The sequence below is a fragment of the Talpa occidentalis genome, unplaced genomic scaffold (genome assembly GCF_014898055.3).
Source record: "Talpa occidentalis isolate TD23 unplaced genomic scaffold, MPIMG_talOcc4v2.1 talOcc4.12, whole genome shotgun sequence".
Lineage (NCBI taxonomy): Eukaryota > Metazoa > Chordata > Mammalia > Eulipotyphla > Talpidae > Talpa > Talpa occidentalis.
The window spans coordinates 3,618,383-3,633,640 of record NW_023601212.1 but is presented as its reverse complement, the minus strand read 5'-3'; the positions used below and the strand labels follow the sequence as shown (position 1 = coordinate 3,633,640).

The 15,258-nt window shown below is 55.4% G+C and overlaps 3 long non-coding RNA genes across 5 annotated transcripts in view; 2 read left to right on the top strand and 1 right to left on the bottom strand.

The window, feature by feature from the left end:
• The first annotated feature begins 4,686 nt into the window (after positions 1–4,686).
• On the top strand, positions 4,687–7,540 carry LOC129145446 (uncharacterized). The gene is made up of 3 exons (XR_008550984.1): positions 4,687–5,289; positions 6,020–6,635; positions 7,155–7,540. It is a non-coding gene; the product is annotated as an uncharacterized LOC129145446 (long non-coding RNA).
• A 1,078-nt stretch (positions 7,541–8,618) lies between these two features.
• Positions 8,619–14,050, top strand: LOC129145445 (uncharacterized). Its single transcript, XR_008550983.1, has 3 exons — positions 8,619–9,494; positions 11,367–11,524; positions 12,509–14,050. It is a non-coding gene; the product is annotated as an uncharacterized LOC129145445 (long non-coding RNA).
• Positions 8,657–15,258, bottom strand: part of LOC119240413 (uncharacterized) — a 29,886-nt gene continuing 23,284 nt past the window's right edge. For all 3 annotated transcript variants that reach the window (XR_005124136.1, XR_008550982.1, XR_005124135.2), the window contains exon 3: positions 8,657–9,102. This is a non-coding gene — a long non-coding RNA (uncharacterized LOC119240413). The remainder of the gene's footprint in view (positions 9,103–15,258) is intronic.

The window sequence follows — 15,258 nt, the reverse complement described above, 5'->3', positions numbered from 1 at the left end:
TGGGAGACACGTCACAGATGCTCTTGAAAACTGGGTAATTAAGACAAATGTTTCTTTTCTAGAATGATTGCTAGGTTTCCACAGACACTTCTTGAATCATTTCCCTACGCTGCATGTGAGGGCAGCCCTTACTCACGTCACAGGAAGCTTTCATTTTGGAATGAACTTTTGCCAAGATTACTGTTCACTCAATCCAGTGAACAGCTAGAGACAGTGACTGACAGGTGGTTTCCTCACACACACATACACACACACATTAGTGCCACTGGGTGGATAATGAATCTATCCACTGTGAGAGGATCACAGGGAGGGTGATTCATGTTTTTCACTCACAAAAGCGGCATCTTGAGCAGCCATCTTCGTCAACGGTGAGGGGGTTGACGGCCACTGAGGAGACGATGGCACGGTCCTACACTCCCTCAGCCTAACGTTATCTCGGACACCGAAGTAAAAGCCAGGAGAAAAATCTCTCATTTAGAGAACCTAAGAAGTTTTCATCTGTCCCTTTTTCTGAAGCCTCGCCTGCAAGTGAGAGGTGCGGTCCACTCACACACTCACGTGTGTCTAGGAGGTGCAGCGAAGTGTCCTCCAGGAAACACACAGAACATCACAAATGTTTTTCTAAATCATTAGGGAAAACCCTGCTGATGACATTCAGGAAATGAGTCTTAAACTTCGCTGCCCTACATTTCTACCCGCATCACCGTCCATGAAAACAGACTCTCCGCCATTACGGGACGACCTCACAGCAGGGCGAGTTTGCTCCGCCTCAGGTCTCAGGCTAACAGGACCACGGCAGTAATCGCCTCCTGCCTTAACCTTTTCAGTATTCTCTGACTCACTCATCTGACATTTACCTTTCACTCTTCTTCAGAAAATGGACTGTCCCTCAGAATAATTGGAAAAGGTCCGATGTCAGTGTTACCTTGTATTTCCAAAAAGGTGAACACGTCACCACACTGTCGCTGTGGAACAGTGTTATTCCCTGAAGACTCTGTATGCACACAGATATTTGTGCAGTCTGCTGTGATATGCATCATGTAATCACATAATACAAGCGTATGGATGCTACACATCTACCATCAAAGGCATTTTTTCAAATAATAGCCATGATTGTAGAACAAAAACATAAATATGGATTTTTTCCCCTTTTGTCGCTTGTTTTTTCTTGTTTTCATTTCAATAATTTCAACCTTTCTAGTCTCTACACATCATCAAACTATTTTACAGGGCTGCTCTAGCCTCGCGGTTCGGCATACAGGAGTGGCGCCGGGTCCTGGGGCTTGAGTCCTAGCTCTGACGATGCCAGCTGAGCATTCTTCCAGAATGCCTCGGCCTTCCAGAATCTCATTATCCCAGTTCTACACATAAAAAAGAGAAAATTATCTCTTGCAAAGAGCTTCTGCAAAGATGAAATGGGCCGGCAGAGGATGGCATGTGGCGCACAGCGTAGGCTCACGTTAACAACTGTACAGAAAGGATGTGGCCCTCAGAGCCCCCGGCCACCCAACCTCAAGAAGCCACCCCTCATGGACCTCAGGAAACCCAGTGAGGGTCAGGGTCATGTGTGTGCAGCCTGGATTCTGAGGCCCCAGGCAGGACAGGAGGACAGAATGACAGCCAGCTAACACGCCTGCCGCGGACATGGGAAGCTGGTCTTCAAGCCGCGTGCCCCACCCGTGAAAAACATGAATCATATCTGAACTAAACATTAGGAAAAATTTTAAGGCATTTTTATTACTTCTGAATCTAATCATCATATATAATTTTATAATTCTATTATGAGACAGTTCAGGGCAGGTACCATTTAGTTCCCACTCAGAACATTTTCTGCTTGGGACAGGTTTCACCCCTTGCCATGTGCGGGCGCGACCACGGCGGCCATCAGAGCAGCAGCTGCCCCGGAGGTCCTTGTGGCCATACAGCGCTTGAGGAGAAACTCCTCGGTCCATACAGCAGAAAACGAGACTGCACCAATCTGTTTGGGTTTGGTGTGTGGCGTCGTCCTGTCATTTACAGGACGTACCAAGCCCAGGTGGGAGCACGTTGGCGCTGCCCCGTCACTGACCAGGGCCACAATAATTCCTAGCTCTCACAGGAAAAGCATCTTGACTAATTCACTTCATCATTTGAGTCAAAGTTACCCTCTGACTGAGGAAGCCCACAGTGAATAAGCAGCGTGCAGCTCGGGCTGTCACTCACCTGCGGCCTAGCCTGGGAGGGCTCCGTCACGACGGGTCGTCTCTCATGGCCACTGGAGGGTCGGGGACTCCGGACTGGTCAGGCCTCGGCCTCACGAGGAGGACACAGACGGGCAGTTCCCACTGCCTACTCAGGTGCCTAATTACTGTTTCTCACAAAGCCCCAGCCAGGTCTGACCCAGCACACCTTTAAGCTTCCCTTTCTTAAATCGATGGTATTTGGCTGATGGTTGAAAAGCTCAGGGCAGCCTTCCAAAGAAACCGTGGGGTGTGCGGCCAAGCCCTCCTGCAGCCTTCTGAATGTGCCCCCTCGGCACAGATCAGAAGTCCTGAAATATTAACCGGTAAAAGTACTTAATGTAACAGAAGCAGCAAAAGAAAAAAAATCTCCAGCAAGTAGTCTGGGCTGAGGGGACATTACGGGACAATAATGTTTTTCCCTCAACCATTCACAAGGCTCAGTGTGAGAGAGAATCTGAGCACTAAGGGGAACCGCCCGCAGCCGCTGTATCCAAGGAGACATCGGCCTCATCCCACGCCTGTCTCCTGCCTCTGAGGGGCCCAGACCTGCGACCTGCCAGCGTGTTGAGCATCTCATGAAACGCGCAAAGCCATTAACACAAACGCACTGTCAGGGTTAAAACAATGCAACCCTCGGCGTGCCTGGCTCTGAGCCTGGGAAGAGGACGTCCAAGCCGCCGGCCCTCAGACCTTGCTAAGGGGCACTCAGGGCTGGAGCCCCAGTGCTTTCAGCAAAGGCTCCAGGAGCCCCAGGACAGCCCCTCCAGACAGCGGCAGGAGCAGGCACATACGAAGTGAAAGGAATGGAGGGGCTAGAAAGGGCCCGTGGATCCTGGAGGGAGCCCCCTGCACGCTCTCCACACGCGGCGGGCAGCGAGCAGTGACCTTGCAGTCGTGGATCCCATCAGATTCTGAAATGTTATGTTTCCCGTGGAATTCGAGAAGCAGAGTTTGTTTGTCAGTCTGCAGTGAGGCTGGACGGGAGCCTCTGGGGACCGGGGCACCTGGGTTCCTGGGGTTAAGCAGGTGGTCTGCACCCCCAGAAGCAGGACGGTCTCCTCAGGGGACACTCACCGCACTGAACTAAGGACACCGCACCTAACCCCCAGCCTCAGGGCCCCTGGCGGGGGGCATCAGCTGCCGTCCCTGAAGCGGAGCCATGAAGTGTGTTCTTCTCAAACAGAACTTGAGTAAGGACAATGGATCACTCAGGGAGCTACATAAACCTGACTGAATTTATCTGGGCCTCGAAAGAGTAAGACCCCAGACCTGGGCTTTAGATGAGGGTGACTTTAAGAAAACATCCAGAACTTGGGGCCACCCAATGAGCCCCTTTTCAAGCCAGGCCCCGCAGCACTGCGCCCCCAGCAGTGTGCCCGCCGCTGCGCGGCCAAGCAGGAGGGCGGGCGCCTAGGGCGAGGCGCCCCACGTCTCTGCCCGCCGCCCACTGCACTCCCTTCCCGCTGCCCCCAGGCCCAGCCCCGCACCACCCGGCGCCTTCCCGGCCCCCACCGAGGACCTGCGCCCGCCCTGCCTCCTGCCGGCGGCCACGAGGGGCGTGGGTGGGGCCGGGCCCCCTTCGCAGCGCCCGCCGCAGCCGCGCCCCCCACGGCGCGCCCCCCAGCAAGCTGCCCCGACTCCGGGCGCAGCGCGACCCCACGCCGGCCCGGGGCGCCCTGGCCTGACGCAGAGAGGAAACCTCGGGCTTCTGGGGAAGCGGCGGCTTCGGCCGCGCGTCTGGGCCTCGCCGCGGCTCGCGCGCCGCCCTGTGGCCCTGAGGGGTGCGCGCCCCGCAGCGGGGGACGCGCCGGGCGCCGGGCGCGGGGCTGAGGCCGGGCGGCCCCGAGGGCGGAGGCGCGGCTGGGAGCCCAGGGCCGGCCGGGTCGGCCCGGATGACAGGAGGCGCCTCTCGGGATCCCCCTGTCCGCACGTCACCGCCGCTGAGTTCTGTCGCCTGAGATCCGTGCTGCCCGCGGGAGCAGCTCGTCGCGCGCACACGCCGGGGGCGAAGTCTCCGTGGAGACCTTCAATCGCAGACACCCTCGCGCGGACGGCCCACCAGGGCAGGACAGCCCCGCCCGGAGGAGACACACAGCCGCGCGCAGGCCGCCTCTGGGGGCGGCGGGAGGGGGTGGTGGGGGGCTGCGGATTGGGGGAGGCGCCCGCTGGCCTGGGGCTCTGAGGCGCTCGGGGCCTGGCTCAGGCTCACGGGTCACGCCGGGAGGAAGAAAGTGTCCGCAGCTCCTCTCCAGCCCGCCCCACACAGCCCCGGCCGGCGCCCAGGCTCTGGAGGGGCGGCGGGGCAGAGACCTGCAGGGGCCCGGGGGCCGGGGCCGCTCCTCCCCGCTGGCCCGGCGACCAGCGTGGGCACTGAGTGAGGACTGTCCCTCGGGAAGGACCCGCTGCGAGTGGCTGGCGGTGCCGTGGACCGGCGCCACTGGCCCAGCAGTTACCAAAGTACTTATTTTGGTCAGTGGCCAAGGTCCCCCAGGCTCGGGTGACGCTGACACACAAAGAAAGGTCTTCGGGGACACGCTGTGTTTTGCCACGGTCCTGGGCTCCCGCCGTGCCCCGAGCAGGTGGCTCAGGCCGGCAGCTGCTCAGGGGGGACTGGAGCTCAAAGACGCGCGGCCGCCGGAAGCCTGCGGCAGGGGTCTTGCTAGGTCTCCCGCCTGCCCTGCGGGGCACTCACTCAGGGCTTTATAAAGGGGACTAAGGGGCTTGCTGAGAATCATGGTGCCCCTCCAGGCATTTCACTGCGCTCCCGTCCCCTGGAGCTACTGACATGGGGAGGACCTGACACCAGAGGAAGAGCAGGGAGCGGCCTCTCGGAGAGGACTGGTGCTGCGCTCTGTTGCTCGGGGAGCGCCGCGCGTGAGGCATTAGCACATTTGTTTATTTTAATGCCCACACAGTCCCCTATTGAGGGTTAGAGAAAAGATGTTTCATTTTTCTTGTTTAAGACGGACTCTCAACTCCAGTTTTTCCAGCGCCAAGACGGCACTTTCTGCAGGCACTCACACCACACCACTCCAAGAGAGACCATCTCCAAGAGGAAGAGGCTGAGGTAATCACCAACCAGGTCAAGTTGCTCCCGCTTGTCAGCAGTGAAGTCAGGTAGAGAACAAACTGTCTTTCCATTCCCAGGCGACGAGCTGACGAAAGCATCTAGCCTCGGTGGGCCACTGGAGGGCACCCTTGTCCCTCGGCAACGCCATGGCCTCCCTGGGTGTCTGCCTGTGAGGCCTGGAGGAGGAGGTGCCGGGGAGAGGTCCCCCACTTCTGAGGACATACAGCCTCTACATCCGCTTTCCACAAACTACGGGGGCTCAGTAATAAAGTTTCCCTTGGAGCGAAGAGGGAATTGAGTTCTGCAGCTACAGATAACTTCGAAACTTGAAAAGATTTTTTAACTCACTAGAAACTATTTCTAAGGACTTAAGGAGCCCCAGGTGGAAGCCAATAGCTCATTCTGTCTCCCTCAGAACACATTTCTCCTCTTTTAGGCAGAGAGGATTAGTGTGTGAATAATCAGCCAGGCCCCACCTAGAGGAGAAGCAGCGTGTGAACTGCACTCCTGAGAGACTCTAAATCCATCCCCGCCACCGCCACGGCCAATGCAGTGAGCATTTAGTAGCCACCAGCTGGATACATAAACAAATGAACAAATTTGGGCCATGCGGGCGGCAACCCCACCTGGCCCAGCCACCCGCCCACCCGGCCTGTGCCTCCCCACTGTGTGTCAGTGTGATGTCAGGCACAGAAAACATCACAAATTATCCTTTTCCTCTTGGCAGTTTCAGACACAGCTTCATTCTCACGGCAGAAGCTGAGAGACCGAGGAAGCAGGAACGGCTGTTATCACGAGTCCCAGAAGAAACCGAGCCGCGGAAACAGAGCGGGAACAGCGCTGGGGAGGCACTAATGGGAACGTCTGCTCGTGTGTGTAATTGTCACCCACCAGTGGCAGCGGCTCGGCCCCCACCTTAATTAACGCCGAAGCAGCCGGGCCTGCAGGTCTTTCTGCAGGGATGCGGGAGAGGACAGGAGAGGCAGGAGAAGCACAGCCGAGCGCCCTAATGGGCTCTTCACAGCCAGGCTGATTGACTGTTGAGAAAAGAAGGAACGGCTTGTCCCGCCACGTGGCCTGTGCAGGTAATCTGTGACAGCCGTGGGTCACACACCTCGTTGTCTGTCTGACAAGGATGAGGAGCAGCTGTGGCAGGAACAATCGCAGACCGGCTTGTTCAGACTGAACGGCGGGGCCCGCGCCTGGGCTTCGGGGCTGGGCAGAGAGGAGGCTCCTGCTCACGCGCCCGTGCAGCCCTCCCTGGGGGTGTCGAGTCCTGGCTGCAGCAGGACAGAAGCGCCATGTCCTGAGAGCCGCCCTTAACCTCCTCCTGGGTGCCAAAGGTAGGCGGGCGCTGCACCTCCTTCCCCTCTCCTCTCGCACTGCGGGGCTGCGATCCACTCAGGTCCAGCGAACATCAGAGGAGCTCGCGTCCAGCACGCGCCCTGCCCGACAGCGCCGTGGCTGCTGGGGCTGACTGGGCACTGAAGGCAGCTTGCAGTCAGTTCGGGTGGCGAGGATGGCACGGGGGCTGCACAGTGCACAGCCGCAGAGGAAGGGCAGTTGCTGAAAACCTGCCAGTCCATGGACAGGAGAAGAAGGAACGTCAGCGGCGTCTGCCCCTCAACCAAACATGCCCTCACCAGAGCCCGGGACAGGCTGTCTCGCCTGCAAAGCCCAGACCCTTCCCATCCCGCTCCCACACACCCATGCTGAGGGAGGGCCAAGCCTCCCGGGCCCCACAGCTGCCCCACCCACAGCCCCTGGAGGGTGGGGAACCCCAAGTTCTGTGAGCCCAACTTCATTCCACGTGATGATTTTTCTTAAGAAACTATGATCATTTTATTTCCTTTGGACATTAGAAAACATCCTGGACGAGGCATTCCGCCAGCGTTCTCGTCCTGCTGGTCAGCAGGGCCATCGCCAGCCTCTGCGCAGGTAAGTACAGGTGAACGCGCGTCCCTCAGACCAGAGCTCCCTGACACCTTCCTGCTGCTCCACTGTACTCAGTCCCCCGTCATCACCAGCCCCTCCTCCACCGGCCCCCACAGCCTCCTCCCCACCTCCTGTTACACACCCCCACAGACAGGCCTCCCCTACACGCCCACACGCGAAGCGCACAGGGACGTTTCACAACGGGGTCCCATGGCCTGGGGTCCCGGGGCCGAGTGAGCACTGCAGAGATGGAAACGAGTCTGCGTGTCTGGAGAAATCGCTCATCTCTGGCATAATGGATGCCCTCAGATCATCAGTGGAAGGAAGGAAGCACGCAGTGAATCAGATCTTCCTTGCCAAGAAGCTGCAGGGCGGCAGCTGCTCCCTTCCCTTGCCAGAGGCCCTGAGGGGCTCAGCCTGGGGCCAGGGTCTGCTGCCGGCTGAGCCAGCAGGAGGCCACCCCACCACACCAGCCCCTGGAGCTGCTGTGACTGTCAGCCCTGCTCTGAAATTCTGAAATCCTTCCCGCTGGGTCTAGACAGCTCCCCTGCCGGTGTCTGTCCTGTTGGTCTGGGTGGAAAGGAACCCAGACTCGGGGCGGGGGGGTGGGGGGGGGGGTGGTGTGTGATAAGAGCCCTGTGGAGCCCACAGCACACGCCAGAGCCCACGCACAGGGCCCAGGAGGGGGTGCTGGCACCAGCCGCTGACGGGCAGCAGTTCAGATGCGAACCCGGAGCCCTTCAGACGAGGGCGTCCAGACACGGCCCTTCCGCGGTTTCTCAGAAACAGGGACAGTTGACCTGGCAAAAACTTGACGTCTGAATGTTGCCAAAGGAGGTGTTCAGGGCTAGAACCCAACACCCTTCCCTGCCAAATGCGTTCAGACTGTGACCTGCTTTCCTCGGACGCCGCAAGCTCTGTTTTCTGAGGGGGCGCAGCTGAACCTGGGCAGAAGGAACTGAAAGAATGAGCGGCGCCCCCAGTTGATCTGGCAGCATTTAAAGTTGAAGACGGGGCCAGCTCAACACTCTTCTGCTGCCAGAGGAGCATCCGGGCCAGTTATGCCCAGTCCCGCTGCCCCGGCTGCAGGAGCCAGGGGGGCAGCCTGGCTTGGCTGAGCCCTCCTGACCACCCAGCGCCCACCCCGGTCCTCTCCCGTGCCCCGTGCATCTGCTCTGAGCTTCACTCGTGACAGCGCCCCCGCGGGGCCCAGAGGGACCCCTGGGCTGGGGCGCCCTGGCTACCGCCCTCTTGAAGATTCACAACACTCTAGTTATAAGCCCAACCTAAGAAGACCTGTGGTTAAAATCTTTTTACTTTTAAATTCTTTTCTATATTTTTAGTCCAGCATTTTGAAATCGCAGCTGACCGATGAGGAAAGACAAGTGAGACATGTTTCTGTTTTTTTTTTTTTTTTTTTATTCTTGGGCAAGAACCGATTCGCAGTCTTGAAGTACTGGTAGACTGCAGCGGTCAGGGCTGCTCCCACACGGGGGCCGGGGGGTGCAGGAGCCAAAGGAGACAGCACGGGAGGGGCAGGCTGGGAGCCCATCTGGCTCTGTGCCGGAGGCTGCCCCTAGGTTTGGTTTTGTGACCTGAGGCACGACGGGCTGAGACTTGGTTAGTGACACAGGCCACGGGGACAAGAGAGCTGCCCGCCTGGCGGCCTCCTGGTTTGATGACTCGAACACCCTGGAGCCACTTTTGCAGAACAACTACGACCACCGCTGGGAATCAGTGCTCCACAGCACGCACTTTGGGAAAGGCGTGCCATAGCAGCACGCGCCTGCGCGACGGAAGGCAGTGGGGAGATGGCTCCAGACACTAAACACAGAAATTCCATACAATCCTGCTCTCCCCGTTCTGGATATTTACCTGAAAAATACAAAAAAACTATTTTGAAGCTTCTTTACCCCCATGTTGATTGCAACAACCCTCAACAGCCAAGGACTGGAAGCCAACGCCACTGACAGATGAGTGGAGAAAGAAGGTGAGTCTGCACGCACCCGGGGACGATTCCTCATCTCTAAGAACGGATGCGGCCCTGCCATTTGTGACAACACAGGCGGGCCTGGCAGGTGTGCACTAAGTGAAGTAAGGCAGGTAGAGAAAGTCAAATACCCTGTGATTTCACTCATGTGCAATATGCAGACTCCAGACGATAAAATGAGCTGACTCAACAAAAATTAATGTTGGACTACAAAAATTAAGGGATATGAAAAAGAGGAAAGAAATAAACAGCAAAAGCAAACACACATACTTAAACGGTAAGTAAGGCAGCACACAGCTCCGGGCGGGACCTGGGGGTACTGGGTGGAGGCCCCCACACGGTGCCCACCACCAGGTGTTTCCATCAGATCACAGGGTGGCTCCTGAAGCCTCATCAGAACCACACAGTGACCACTGAGGGTGGATGGCGTGGGCACAGGCTCCGGGACCACCTACAACCTGAAGGGGGGAGGGTGGGGGAAGGGAGGGAGGGAGAGAGGGACCACACAGGCCTCAGATCTGCCCTTCCCTCAAGTTTAATGATCACTTTTAATGATCACTAGTTAAAGCAGATTTGGAATGGGAGCCCCCAAGGGTATGAGAACCCTCTGGCCTGCAGGCCTGGGCTGGAGCTTGCATTCCTGGCCCTGCCCTGACAGCACTGTGGCCTATAACACTGCTGTGCAGGGGCAAGGCCTTGGGAAACGGCTCTTAGTCGGAGAGTCTAGGGGTCGTTGGAGACAAACAACTCATTAGTTAATGTTGTTTATCAGAAATTTGGGGGACAGAGGATTCAAGGGGAAAAAACTCCTCTAGGAAAACAAGTCTTTATGGAGGTTCTTAAATCTTTCTGGCATTTGCCCTTGGGGCTGCCCATATCAGTGCAGGCTCTCCTGAAAACGGACTCAAGACAGGATTGGATGCACCACAGAGGCATGGGGGGAAATGCCTAGAAGGACAAAGGGGAGCAAAACTCAGGGGGCAGTCAGAGACAGACCCCTATGAGAAAGAAGGAAAGGACATTTGGGTGGGAGGAGACCCCACACTCAGCAGGAAGGTTCTGGATGGCCAGACGTCAGGGTGGGAGTCTAGTCTCTCGGAGGAGGGCCTTGTAGCAATCCTGTGCTTGGCTGTGCCTTTAGGAAAACTCAACTTATAACAGGCAACATGGGGTGCAGGCTGAGTCCACGCTGCAAGCTGGTGTCCAAAGCCTTGTGATTAATTCTGAGCTCCAGAAGCCCTGGCTGTGTTCAGAATGCCAAGGGTCTGAACTGTGCTGCTCCCACTGGGCTGACCACAACCCCGCACTGAATCTTTCCACCTCTGGCCCGACTGTGTGACCCCATTAGATGGATGGCACTGCTGAAGGGACAGGGCTGCCTGCCCTGTAGCTGGGACCTGCCAGCCCCACTTCTCCAGGCTGCTAGTCTTCTGCACCACCTGGCCAGGCCCACCGGCACGCCTGTGCGTAGGCTGCCGCTGCACCCTGAGACACTTAAGCACATTTAAATGGTGATGAGTGTCAGTGGGAAAACAGATATTTTATCCTCAGGCAGGAAGGCGATGGCTCTTTGCTTAATGGACAAAAAGAGAGGAGAGCGGGGTGTGATTCCCTAAGTGAGCCCATGGGTGATTATTAAGGAGATACCCTCCAAGGACTTTAATTCTCCCCTTTAAGTTGGAGTCAAGGGGAAGTTCTTATCCCAAACCACCTGTGCCTCCTGTCCCTTGCATGTCCTTCCTCCCTTTCCAACATTCATACTGAATCTCTTGTGACTTCATATGGACACTATAGGGGAGCAAACATGTGCCACCCCAAAAAAGTCATTCTGGAAAATGGTTGATTTCATGGGAGAGGCTCTGAAGGCTGGGTGGAGGTTACTTTTTTTATAAGATTTATTTTATTTTTATGCATACAAGAGCTGGGGTACAGACCAGAGGTGCGAGGGGGTGGGGTGGGGGAGATTCACCAGAGACAGAGTGGGGAGCAGAACAGGTGGATCTACTGAAATCCACTGCTGAGGGGAGCAGCAGGGAGACAGGCGAGGTCTGTTGTGCCGTGCGGGTAGCTCCCTGGCCGGGGATCGAACTCGTGCTGCAGAGGCTGCGGACAGCTTCATAGGTTCCATCTTAACCCCTTGCACCACCAGGGAAGCCCTGGAGGTTACTTTTGAAAAAGACATGTACACTGCACGCACCACCCCCCACGCCCCCACCCAGGGCTGGAGGGAAGGCCGGCACAGTGGAGAAGCTACAGAGAACACCAAGAAGGAGGCTGAGGACCTGGACGGGTAGTGGCGGAGCAAAGGTCAGTAGCGAGACGGGCGGCCGGGAGGCGGAGGGAAGGATGGGCTGCACACAGCAATGGGCCCTGCTCATTCCCTCATTGGGCTCTGACGTCTCTGCGGGGCAAGCCTCGAGCATGTGCCACGTAGCCGCTGATCTGGGGGCGGTCACTGGGTCACTGACACACACACACTCAGATAACACCGAGGAGATGCTTGTTTATCTTCTGTGGGTTACTACCTAGACAGCAAAGGTCATTAAATTTTATTAGATGTGAGTATTGCTAAGAAAATGAAGAGATTTGAATAATCAGACCAGGGCTCTTGTTTTCATTACCAAGGACTGTGGTGACTGCACTGCCAGAATTCTAAGATCTTCTGTGGTGTGTGTGACAACGGGGTGGTCACTGTTCTAAAGACTCTAACTCAGATTTATGGCCCTATTCACAAGAACAGCAGTTTTCCCCATGCCTGATAAGAGCATAAGCCCATCTCAATGAATTTGAAATGAATTCTAGAATCTTAAAAGCACACCAGAAAGTACATAGTGACTAAGCACATTAAAAATCCAATAGACAGAGAGATTCCACCAGCGTACAATAAATCTCAAGTTGTAGTCAAAGGCCCAAAGTATTCAAAATGGTTTCTTTAAAAAATTTTCATGACTAAAAGCATTCTCCGACTGCCCCAGACAGGGTTTCTTGACCTCCCGAACAAGACCTCTACCACAGCACCACACATGCCATAAAACTGACTGGAGTCTCCATCAGCCTCCTCGCATCTGAGTTTGAATTTCCTAAAAATCTGGCTGGAATTGATGTTTAATAAATATTGTATAAATGGAACTCTGTGTTCATTGCTTCCCCCAGAATAATTTTGGACTGTCAGAAGAAGGGATGTGTTGAGAGAGAGAGTTTTAAAATGCTTCTGTTCTTTTTACCAAGAGCTACTGCCAATTTAAGACTTATTCCTTCATTTAGTCACGTAATTTCTTCTCTCCCCTTCAGGGCTTCTCAACCTCAGCACTGGAAACATTCTTTGGTGGGTGGAGGCGTGACCTCTGCCCACTGGATGCCAGTGGCACCCACCCCATAACTGTGTCAATCACAGAAGTCTTCTAGACATTGCAACTGTTCCCTGTGGGTGACCTCAGCCCGGGTTCAGAATCACCGCATGTGTCTGTCTGGGATTTGAAGGTGCAGAAGAAAAGGGGGGAAGCAAACCCTGAGGCAGCAAACCCTTGTCTAAGACCGGCCAATGGGCGTGTCTAAGGTGACCCGACTCCAAAGAGAGAAGCAGCCTCCGGCCCCATCCGGCTACCTGGGGAAAAAGCTACTCTCAAGGCTGTGGTGGGCATCCTTGTGACGAAACATCAAGGCAGGCTGAGGCTTCTTGGCACGCACAGCCTGGGAAGCGCGCGGAGGCTGGCTGGTGCAGAGCAGCACGGGAAGGTGTCGCTCAGCAGAAGCTAACTGGCACTGTGAGCCTCTCCAGCTGCCTTGCAGTGACTGCCACGTCACATCACTTCTAGACACAGTCCTCTGAGCCTTCCCTCAGATGTCTCTCCCCGGCTCTACCGCAGGGCCCGCCTGGCTGTGCCCGCTGAGCACTGCACTGTGGCCCACAGGGGCCGCCATCAGCTGACTGTGCCAACAGGCGCACGATTTCTTTTTAAGTTTCCTCTTAGAAATAAAGCAGGACTGTCATGATAGCCCTCATCCTTAGAATGATTTCAATGGGTTATATTATTTAATATTGCCAACGACACGGGATGAAAGAATGCAACAGCTCACGTTGAGCATGTGGGGACCGCTCACGTCTTCCTCTGCATTGTTATTTATAACAACAATCACCTTAATTATTGTTAATGGAATAATTCCCTTTGGTCAAATTTTAATTTAGACATCGTCCAGCTACAATTCAATCTTACACAGATGGCGCCTCCGTACCACCAAAGTGAACATTTGACAAAAGTTGTTACTTGAACCTGAATACATCTGCTAGAAGGCGTTAATCACCTTGTAGTTTTGACAACAACGTAAAAGTGGAATTAAGGAGAGGAATAAGCTGAAAGCTATGTGTTTGGGGCTGGTCACTGAAGATGACACTGCATTATAAATAGAGGATTCTGCCCTTTAATTTTCATCTTTCGAATCTCTTTATCTCGTAGTCAAATGTTTGCATGAATCAAATCTTAAATATGGAGAAGCTTTTTTATAAAAAAAAAAAAAAAGCACAAATGTGCAACACAGCATTTTCTAGAGACCAGAATGAATGCAGAACAACTTCCTAAACTGGAGTTAGAGCTGAAGTGACAGGCTCTGCACCATTTCCTGGCCCAGACTGAGCAGGAGAGGTCACGCTGTCCCGAGCACAGGTCTCAGTGGCCTTGGGTGCACTTTCATTTTGCCGCAGGGGAAGGAATGAAGAAAGAGCTGCTCTCCGCATTCTCCCGGGCAGGGCGCTCATCACTTGGCAAGCCTGCTGCGTTCCTCCTTCCTCCGGCTGGAGGCAGCCCACGCAGAGCTGGGCCTCAGCGCCCTGGGGCTTCTCTGTGAGTTTGGGGAGCTCCGCAATGATACTCCAGCAGTGGGGAGCTGAGAGCAGGCGGAAGGCGGCACCCAGGGCACACCGGCCTCCGTGCGGTCAGGGCTTGCTCACCATCACAACCCCAGCTCCCCCACACACCTCCTGCCAGCACCCCCACACACCTCCGTGCAGGTGCCCTAAGCCTGGTCCCTTTCCTTCCTCCGGGCTGCCTCAGGGGCCTACAAAGAAGTTCCTTCCCACCACCGCCCTCTGCCAGCCTGTGGCCGCCGCTCCTCTGATTACAGCCCACATGAGTCCTCGAGTTTCTCCCTTGCGGATGCTCAGGGACCGTGGCCGCCTGCGGTTGAGGATCTCCGGCCTCGGAAGGGGGCTTAACTCCAGGAATTCTGACAGGCTAAAGGAAGAATATACCTTTCCTAGCAGCCAGAGGAAACCTAATACCTGACTTTCACAGTCATCAAGGAAACTGCTCGCCATGATCTAAGCACAAAGATGGCCTCAAATCCCATTCTTGCTGGGAGGTACAGTTTCAGAGAAAGACACGCTGACCTTGTCTGTGTCTTAGGAGAAAGGGCGAAGACACCTACACCAGATCCCGGGGAGCATGAGAGGCCCTTGGTGGGAAAGAGAGGATGTACATTTGCCACAGCTTCTCGACCCACTCGTCTGCTCCGGGGCACTGAGGCGCTTTCCACGGCTTCACGACAGTAATGAGCATGGCAATAAACATGGCAGTGCAGGTTTCCTTTCAAATGAGTGGTTTCTGAAGTTTTTGGATAGATGCCTAGGAATGGCATTACTGGGTCACAGTTCTGCCTCCCCAGGGGCTGGGCCAGTCTGCACTCCCAGCCGCCGGCAGGAGGCTCCCTTTCCCCACAGTCCTGCTGCTTCCAGTCTCTCAACATGGGCCATTCTCACAGGCGTGAGGCGGTCTCTCCTTGCGGGCCCGGTGTGTATTTGTCAAGTAAGAAGTGATTGTGGACGTCCGGCATATGCCTGCAGGCCATCTGAATGTCTTCTTTGGGGAAGAGTCTGTTTAGTTCTTTTGCCCATTCCTTGATTGTGTTTTTTTGGGGGGCGGGGGAGCTAGGTTTTTATGAATTCTTTGTATATCTTTGAAATCAGTCCTTTGTCAGACGCATGGTGTGAAAATTATCTTCCCCCACTCAACAGGAAGTCTTTTCATTTTAGTGGTCTCTATCGCTGT